Source organism: Cynara cardunculus, assembly GCF_001531365.2.
Source record: "Cynara cardunculus var. scolymus isolate 2C chromosome LG 17, CcrdV1, whole genome shotgun sequence".
Classification (NCBI taxonomy): Eukaryota; Viridiplantae; Streptophyta; class Magnoliopsida; order Asterales; family Asteraceae; genus Cynara; species Cynara cardunculus.
The window spans coordinates 21,391,131-21,401,735 of record NC_037544.1 but is presented as its reverse complement, the minus strand read 5'-3'; positions in this window follow the sequence as shown (position 1 = coordinate 21,401,735).

Here is a 10,605-nt window from a genome sequence, read left to right as displayed (position 1 = left end):
TTAGTAACATGATGTGGTGGAACAGAGGGCACGATTTCTTGTGCAATTTGAAGAGGAGGTTGAGATGTAGAGTCTTGTTCAGGCTCTTGAGCTTCAATGGAGGTTGGAACCGTTGGACTTTTATTAAGAGAAGCTTCTTCTTGAAGAATATCAWCAGAAGATGAGACTGGAGGACTTTCAATTGTTGGTGCAGCATCTGGTTGTGAATCTTCTAGGAAAGGGGACACAGAGGTTGACGGTAAGGGAGCGTCCTCTGTGAGAGGTGTTATGGAAGGGCTTTCTGCTTGATCTGGATGGGCAACTTCGACAGAGGGTCTTTCAGGTTCTGCATCGCCTTCGTACCACTCTGTAAACAGTTGCTCGAGTTCTGGGGTGATGGTAGCGTTTGGAGATTTGTTTGTTTGGATTTTCAACTCTTCTGTGAATTTGTCCTTCGTCACTTGAAAAGAATCATCAAATCTTACATTTGTGCTAACCACCACGATTTGAGTCCTGGGGATGTAGGCTTTGTATGCTGCGGTATCCCACGCATAGCCAATAAAAATTGCATCATCCCCTTTGGGCTCAAATTTTCCCAGAGACTTTCTGTCATTCAGAACGTAGCATCTACAACCAAACACATGAAAGAACTTGATGTTTGGCCTTCTATCGAACAGAAGTTGATAAGGAGTCTTCTCGAAGCGTTTGACCACCAAGGACCGGTTCTGTGTGTAGCAGGCAGTTGAAACAGCTTCTGCCCAAAACGATAATGGAAGCCCAGAGGCATTCAGCATCGTTCGAGCAGCTTCGACAAGCAATCTGTTCTTTCTTTCCACTACTCCATTTTGTTGCGGAGTCCTTGGGGCAGAGAAGTTGTGTGTGATGCCAACAGAGGCTAGGTATTCTTCGATCACAGAGTTTTTAAATTCTGTGCCATTATCACTTCGTAATACCCTAACCTGCAAAGCATGAAGAACTTGCAATCTCTTCAAGAGATTGATTAGTACAGAGGGAACCTGAGATTTCTTACGAATAAACTCTACCCACGTAAACCTTGAGAATTCATCTATGAGTACMAGGATGTACTTCTTTCCTCCAAGGCTCTGCACAGAGATAGGACCACATAGATCCACATGAAGCATCTGTAGAGGCTTATCATAGGAAGGATCAGACTTGGATTTATGGGAAGACCTYTTGAGTTTACCCATTTCACAAGCCGAGCATAGATGGTCCTTCTCAAACTTTATGTTAGGTAGTCCCTTGACTAAACTCAGCTTAACCAGTTTGTCAAGAGTATGAAAGTTGAGATGACAAAACCTGGTATGCTAGAGCCAAGCTTCTTCATTCTTCACAGAGGAGACGAGACCAACTTCTTCTTTGCCATCTAGCGAGTCAAAGCACAGAAGGTACAAGTCTCCCCTTCTGTCGGCACGCATCACTTCTATCAATGTATCAGCCTTGTACATAATGCATTGTTTGACCTTGAACAGAACATCCAGACCGTTGTCGTAGAGTTGGCTAACACTAATAAGATTGTGTTTAAGCCCATCCACGTACGAGACCTGGTTCATCTTAATCTCTCCCTTAACGATCATCCCGTATCCCTTGATCTTTCCTATCTAATTGCCACCGAAAGCCACAGAGCCTCCTTCTTGACGCAAATAAGAAGACATAAGCTCTAATTGAAAATCCTTTGAAGCTTTCTCCTGTGTTCATTATTCGTCTTCATCGTGTTCTTATCGATTTCTACTTGTTTGATTTATTATCTTTTCCGCTGCAYTATATCTGTCAAACCAATCATTCAAGTAAGTAATCTTTACCAAGAAATAGAGTTATTCGGTCCTAACAATTGGTATCAGAGCCATAATCAAATTTTAATTTGATTATTTCTGTTCTTGGTATTCATCCTTTTTGCTCAAGAACACAGTCGTCTTCTTCATCTGTTTACCCTGTTTATTCACTGTTTTATCAATCTTCTCCTCTTTTCTATTGATTCTTCTTCATTAAATGGCAAATATGGCCAATACTTCCTTCATGAGTACGGGTTCACAGTCCAAACCTCCTACACTCATTCGTGAGGAATTTCCTCAATGGAAAATCCGAATGGTGAACTTTCTGGAGGGTATTCATCCGAGGATCTGCGAATTCCTGTATAACCCTCCTTATGTCCCAATGAACCTCATTCCAAGAGTTCCTGCAACTCAAACCAYGCCTGAAMTACYAGAGCACTACGAGCCACGTCCCGAAGCTAACTGGAGCGACGAGGACAAGATAATCGTCGAATTAGGGAACAAATGTAAATGTTTGTTAATCATGGCCATTCCTAATGACATCTTCAAATGTATCGATCACTGTCAACTGTCCATGGACATATGGGCAGAACTGGAGAAATTAATCGAAGGTGGAAGGAAGACGCTAAAGAACAATCGTTCTATTTGGATCGACGAATACTACATCTTCAAGGCCAAAGAGGGTGAGTCTCTTACGGATACATACGCTAGACTAAACACGTTGATCAACAACTGTAAAAGGTATGCTATCCCCAGAACAACAGAGGAGAACAACTCACTGTTCTTGAAGAGCCTTGGGGATGAATGGTTGAATATTACAATGTCCATGAAGGCCATCCTAGATCTCGAGACATGGACGTTAGCAGACTTGTTTGGATMTCTCAAGAGTCAAGAGTCCAAAGTTATGCAAATGAAGAGAAATCTAGGTGGCCCTCTGGCTCTAGTTGCAGAGGACGGGTGCTCCGACAAGGGAAAGGAAGGGAAGGAGGCGAAGAAGGAGAAGAAGAAGAAGAAAATGGTGCTGCTTGCAGACAGTGACAACAGCTCTGAAGAAGAAGAGATCTCCATGAAGGAGATAATGAAGACTCTTGCATTGATCACAAGAGAATACCGAAAGGGTGGAGACAGGAAGGAGTACAGAAGCTTCAATCGCAGAAGCTTCACAGAAGGAGAGAGGTCTGAGAAGAAAGAGAAGGAGCAAAAGCCCTATCAGAGGGCTGAAGAACAGAGGAAGGAAGAGCCCAAAGATGGCTGCTTCAAGTGTGGCAAACCTGGTCACTACGCTGTAGATTGTTGGTCTAAAGGACCAAGGACACCACAGAAGGGTCCGAAAGACGCAGCCTACTACAGAAAGAAGGCTGAGTTCTCTCAATAGAAGTCATTACTAGCTCAATCTAGTGAGCTAGTCAACTATTACTCAGATTGCGTCATACCCTTTTGGAGTTCAGGGTAATTTCATGACAAAATCCATTGTAATGTGATCCCACATCCGTACAGGAATCTCCAAGGATTGAAGATTTCCATACGGCTTCTGATGCTCAATCTTAACCTGTAGACATGTTATTCATTGTTCCACATACCTGGCTATATCTTTCTTAAATCCGGGCCACCAATAAAAAGGTTTTAAATCTATGTACATCTTATTGGTACCTGGATATATAGAGTAACGAGACTTATGACTCTCATTCAGAATAAATTTCTGGATATCCCCAAATCATGGTATGCAAATTCGCCCTTGAAAGCACATAATTCCTTCATCATTCGATTTCAGAGTCGAAATCATCTTACCCAATCTTTCTGACTTGATAAGATCTCTTTCATAGCTTCTTCCTGACATCTCAAAATTTCTTTATGAGAATCAGGGACTAAATTTATTCTCATCGCCACAGTTTTAATAGTCCCACTTCTTTCTTTTCTACTCAAAGTGTCAGCTACTACATTGGCTTTTCCTGGGTGGTAGAGAATTTCATAATCATAATCATTAACAAGTTTAATCCATCGATGCTGCCGCATATTTAGTTCTTTCTGGCTGACTAGATGCTGTAAACTTTTATGATCAGTATAAATCTGGCACTTTGTTCCCAGAAGATAATGCCTCCAAATTTTCAAAGCAAACACCACTGCTGCCAATTCCATATCTTGAGTTGGATACTACTTCTCATGATCCTTCAGTTGCCTAGAAGCATAATAAATCACCTTTCCTCTTTGCATCAGAATGCATCCCAACCCCAGTTTCGAGGCATCACTCTATATTACAAAATCTTCTGATCCATCTGGTAGAGTTAACACCAGGGCATTGCAGATATGATCTTTCAATAGTTGGAAGGCTTCATGATGTTCTTCCTTCCACTGAAACTTAACGTTCTTCTGAGTCTACTTGGTCAATGGCATGGCTATTTTAGAAAAGTCTTGAATGAATTTACGATAATAGCCTGCCAATCCCAAAAAGCTTCAGACTTCAGAAGGAGTCTTTAGGGCCTCCCACTTTTCAACTGCTTCTATGTTTGCTGGATCTACTTTCACCCCTACTTCTAATATAACATGACCCAAGAACTGAACTTCCCTTAGCCAAAACTCACACTTGGACAACTTCACATACAACTTTTCTCTTTTCATAAGTTCCAGTATCAGGCGAAGATGTTCTGCGTGTTCCTATTCAGTCTTAGAGTATATAAGAATATCGTCGATAAATACAATAACGAATTTATCAAGATATTCCTTAAACACCCTATTCATTCACTCCATAAAGGCTACAGGCCCATTAGTTAGACCGAATGGGGTAACTAAGAATTCATGATGCCCGTACCTAGTTCGGAAAGCTGTTGTAGTGATATCTTCTTCCCTGACCTTAAGCTGATGATACCCCGACCTTAAGTCGATCTTAGAGAAATAACTCGCCCCCACCAGTTGATCAAACATGTCATCAATCCTAGGCAAAGGATACTTATTCTTGATTGTCAACTTGTTCAATTCCTGATAATCTATACACATTCGCATAGATCCGTCTTTCTTCTTAACAAACAAGACCAGAGCACCCAGGGAGAAGTGCTGGGTTGAATGAATCTTTTATCATATAGATCCTTCAACTGAGTAACCAGTTCTTTCAATTCTGATGGAGCCAACCGGTACGACGCCTTGGCTACTGGTGCTGCCCAAGGTAGGAGATCAGTTCTAAATTCAACAACTCTGTTGATCCCAGATCTCTCAATAACACTAATAATCAGTTTAAGAATAACCTAATTATAGTGTTTTAATGAACAAAATGATGAACACTCAAGAATAATGTATGAGCATTCAAAGAACAATCTTGAGTGCTAATAATTTCACTTTATTCACTATTAATATGAAAACGTAAAAATGACATTTTTTTACAAAAGGCCTAATCACCTATTTATACTAGCGATAAGAAGATAACTATCTAGTAAAACTATCTAGCAAATCTTCTAGGAAATATAATGTTTAACTAAAGTATGGATAAACTATAAATCAAGATAACCTTAAAATCCAACTGTCGATTTGTTATCTCCAGCTGTCGATTTGTTATCTCCAGCTGTCGATTTGTTATCTCCAGCTGTCGATTTGTTATCTCCAGCTGTCGATTTGTTATCTCCAGCTGTCTTCCATAGGATGTTAATTCAACCTTATCTTCATATCTTCATCGCATGCCTCTGGTTGAACTGCTAAAGAAAAGTCAAGGTGTTGTTGACTAGAGGGGTGATGAAGATGCTCTTTCCATCGCATCTCTGGTTGATTCATCGGCCCTCTGGTTGTTCTCCAGACTTGGTTAATTCTGCCTTAATTTCTTCATCGGTCTTCTGGTTCTTCATCACATATTGTTCTTCATTACTTTTACCTTTATGATATATGGGGTCTAACAATCTCCCCCTAAGTAATGAAAGAACAAACATAAACTAATCTATGAACAATATTGAAGAATAGAGACTAATCTAAAGAAAAGCATCAATTTCCAAATTCTCATTGGATGATGAATTCTTATAATACTGGAAGCAAATAAATTACAATGTAAGGCAAAATTTTTTAAAACTCTATTCATGATCTACCTTGAGATATTTCCCAGAAGCGCAGAAGCAGTCTTCGATAACTGATGACTGTAGATATCTTATGAATGAGTTGTTTACATGAGTTCTACCCAGTCTATCTCTGATAACTTTCCGAAACCATTCAAGTGTTGAGGTTGAATACTTGAATGCTTCAGTTAGTCTAAAAATTTTATTTACCCCAAACTCATTCTTGAAGACAAGTCCAAGCTTGGGTTGAGTCAAGACAGAAGCAGATCTATTTTCCTGCGGGCCAGGGAAGTCTTCATCAGGTGGAGTGCAAGAGAGTCTTTCGATGCCCAAACGAAGAGCAATATGAAAATCACTCTTGGCTCAATGCTTTACCAAGGTCTCCATCATCTTCACAATTGCTCTGTTTGCCATCCCAAATCTTATTCCTTGATCCCGTCGCTGAGTTGTAAATGCATAAAGCTCGATCAAGTCATAGGGATTGAGATTGATCAAGTCATTGTCATTGAAGACGCTGACCTGACTAGGGATGAGCAACGGAACCGGGTACCCGGTTACGGAACCAGAATCGCCTTGGAACCGCCGGTTCCGGAACCGAAACCGATATGAGTGGTTCTGGTTCCTATAATACGGAACCGATTGAGAACGGTTCCGGTTCTGGTTCTCAATTTTTTGGAACCGTTACCCGCCGGGTACCCGGTATTTTTCAATAAAAAAATAATTATTATTTTTTATACCAAATTTATATTAGGTTTACATCTTGAAAGCACGTCGTTCTTCATTCTTCATCTAAATTATTCATTTAAAATTATTCATATTTTTTCAAATTGTGTATTCACTTGGATTTATAGTATTTAATTGTTAAACTTTGAACATTTACCATTATAGTATGTAATCGTTAAACTTTGAACATTTACCATTATATTATGTAATCGTTAAACTTTGAACATTTTTTATTAGTCTATTATGGTTTGTAATCGTTAAACAATATTTGTAACCATTATTCTATATAATTTGTATTCTTGCTTATTTATTTAGTGTTTTGACAATGTTTTATTTTTTATTTCTAAATAACAAAATTTTAATATTTTAGGAAGCGGTTACCCGGAACCGGAATCGGTTCCCGGCGGTTCCGGTTCCAAAAATTTAAGAACCGCTCTAACCGGTTCCGGTTCCAATATCTCAAGAACCGCCGGTTCCGATTCCTGTCAAAAAGGGCGGGTACCCGCATATGCTCACCCCTAGACCTGACCATGGGCGCTCTCCACTGTATACTCGATATATTTTATAGCTCTATTAACAAAGGTCCTCATCTTTATATCCATTACCATCTTTATTCCATCGTTTGAAAAGACAGCCTGTGGTGGTTGGGTAGTCTGTCTAACAAACCTATGGTGTAGGTGGTCTATGGATTCTAGCGATAGAACTGGAGGATTGAGAGTCAAACCTTCATGGCAATCATGGTATAGGTACTGATGAATATTCTCCATCATTATTGGTTCCCTTGGTGGCATCTCCGGACGTCTCCTTAGCGACTACATATTTTTGATGATTTCGTCGACTAACCTCTGCGGAGGGTGCCTTGATGAAGAGGGAATGTCCGCATGCACCATAGTTGGTTTGGTTGGTGATGGGATGGTTTCTTGAGTTGGCTCATGTTGGGGTGGTTCAGGTTCATCAGGTTGTGTTTGGGCTTGAGGTTGTTGAGGTGAAGAAGGTTGGATGTATATTTGTTCAGGTTCATTGGGTAGGGTGATGAAAGGTTTTATGGTGCGAGGAGTTGATGATGGGGTTAATGGTTGGCTTGGTGTTGGTGATGTAGTAAAGGGTTGGTTCGTTTCTGTTGGTGGAGTTGATGGGTTTTCGTCGGATGAGGAACTCAACACGATGGATTCAGGTATGGTGGCAAGGGGAACATGTACATTTTGTACATCTTTAGAGGGCTGAGCCTCTGGTTCCCTTGCTTTGGTTGATGGTGGAGGCTGTTCTTGTGTTTGGGGTGGTGGTGTTGGTGCAGCTGATTCCATCGGTTGTGAAGCGGTGGCCTTATTATCCCCCTCATGAGGACCTAGACCATGATCATCTGGGTCTGGATCCTCATGCCTTTGCCTTTTGAGGGGGCGGCTTGATGAGCAGGAGGCCCTGCTCCTGTTTTTCTTCCATAACCGTATGTGTTCGGTCAATGTGCGCACTTGATCCCTTTTGTGCTGTAGTTCTATGGAGCGAAGAAGAGCATTCGTTCGATCTTGCTGTTGTAGGAGATTCTTCTTCAGCGTATTGTTAGGCTCAACCGACCTAGCAACAAACTTGGCACTTATCTCACTGCATGATGAGATTAGTGCCTTGTACAGAGCCCTGAGATCGGCTCTGGTAACAAACTCCGTGCTTGATTATGAAGCTTGTGGTGGCACGAAGGTGGTCATGGATGTGGATGGAGGAATGGGAAGGCTGGTAATCAGATTTCTCACCTTTGCAGTGAAGGAGGAGAAGGCTTCATCGAAGGATGGGTCTGTAGAGGGAGGTGGAGGTGGAGGTGGTGGTCGGGGTATTTGGGCTAGAATGGTGGCTGCAAGTTGGTTTAGGGTTGTTTGTATTGTGGCCATTTGGTTGGTGAAGGAGGCTAGTGTTTCATCGATTGACGAAGTTGTTTGTTGTGGGGTTTGTTGAGGGATTTGGGAAAGGAGGGTTGCGGGAAGGGTGTTGAGGGTTTGGGAGATGGTGTTTATCTGGGTGGTTATGGAGGCTAAGGTTTCATCGGTCGCAATTGCCATGGCCGTGAGGGTGGCAATGGAGTTCATCATGAGTTGGTTTCTTTGGGTGGCAAAGGTGGAGGAGGTGTTATGGTATTGGGTGACAGTTTGTTGCAGCATCTGGAGGAGGGTGATGTTGTCCCTAGTTTGGGTTTCGAGGGATGCAAGGGATTGTTGAATGGGGGTTAGATCGATGGAAGGTGGGTTGTCGACAATCCCTTCGATGATGAGTTTTAGGTCTTCCAAGGACCGCTGAACTGAGTCAGCAAAGGCTTGGTGCTCAGCCTTTGTGACCAGATTGGCCACGGGGGTAACCCCTGCAGCAACAGATGCTGCAGGTTGAGCCTCAGCTCCAGAGCCACCTTCATTGCCTTGTGAAAATATAGTCCGTGAAGGACTTCCATCATGTCCTTGATAGCCCTCTGGTGAGGAGCTATCTTCTGATGTTGCAACAACTTCTTCTTCTTCCTCGGCTTCAGAGGCCGGGTAAGAGAAGTAAGTGTGTTTTCCCTTTGCTAGATCAAGTATCGAAGGGGGTGGTTGTGTGTGAATGGGAGATCGTTCTGAACGATCTTGAGGAGAAGTAACGACAGAAGGAACACATGCTTCTGTGTGTGTAAGTGGTGGTGTCGAGCCATGTGGCGATGTGACTCTTATTTCTGCATCACCTCTCTGTTGGGAGAGGGGCGATGGATGTCATGGTTCCTCAGCTAAATCATCTCCAGAGGCCCGAAGATTGGCCTCTGGATGGCTGGTTTGGGTTTGGTTTGGACTGGGTCGTCCTTGTTCAATACCCCTTTGGTCTTGATCGCCAGGGGTAGAGGTGGTGGTAGCCCTTTGGGAAGAGGGAAGGGGAATTGTATGTGTAGGGCCAGGAGATGCACGAGGAGTGTCATCATCATCATCATCATTTTCATCGTCCGATGAAGATGGCTCCTGTGCTCCCTCGCTTGACTGAGGGGACGTCTCTATGCGCTCTGGGGTAGCTACCCTTGGTGCATTGGACAGCAGAGAGCGTTCGTAAGTTCTTCGAATCTCAGATGTCTCTGGGATGACACTGAGCATGGCTCTGGAAAATGGCCTGTCAATGGTGTAGCCATCCTTTGAAAGTGTAGGGCGATGGCCATGTGTTAGCTCCATTATTCATCTCTTGTAGAAGTATAGAAAAAGTATGCAAGTCTTGACAGAAGGATATCTTCCACATAAGACAATAGAGGACTAACGAGAGAAGCCTTATATTCGAGCAAGTAAAGTGTGACAGAACCTCTGATGTCTCTTACAGAGGTTCTGGAAAATGGTCCTCTGTCAATAAGAACATGCAAGTCAATTACAGCAGAGCCTCKGAGATGGCTCACAGAGGGTCTGTGGATTTCGTCTTCTGTGAAGATTATGTTCCAACTGTTTTTCAATGGTTATTAGCTGCATGTGCTTCTCACGTGACTAGGACTTAATCGACTTTATTTGGACGGCTCAGATGAAGACACGCCTCAAGATCTGGTCTCTAAGGTCGTTAGGAACTAGTATAAATAGCGGCTAAGGCCTTTGTAATTGTGCGCTTTTTGAATTATAATCGTCTAATTTTTCAATTGAAAAACCTTTGAAGCAATTCTCCTGTGTTCATCTTCTTCCTCATCTTGACTGTGTGTTCTTGATTTATTTACTTTGTTCTGTTCTTATTATTGTTTCCGCTGCACTTTAATCGTCTTAGAGTTCATTCAGAGTATTAGATCAATATCAAAGCTGAATTTAAGGTCCAACAATTGGTATCAAAGCAGGAATTGAATTCTTATTCGATTAATTCTGTTTTTGGTATTAATCTGTGTTTTCTAGAACACCAGTTTTTCTTCAGATTACCCTGTTTCACTCTCTATTAAATCAGTTTCATCTTGTTCTTATTTTTCTTCTTCAAATTTCAATGGCGAACTTGGTTAATTCCTCGTTCATGAGTACTGGATCTCAATAAAAGCCTCCCAYGCTTATCCGTGAGGAATATCCGCAATGGAAAGTTCGCATGATCAACTTTTTGGAGGGAATTCACCCCAGAATTTGTGAATTTCT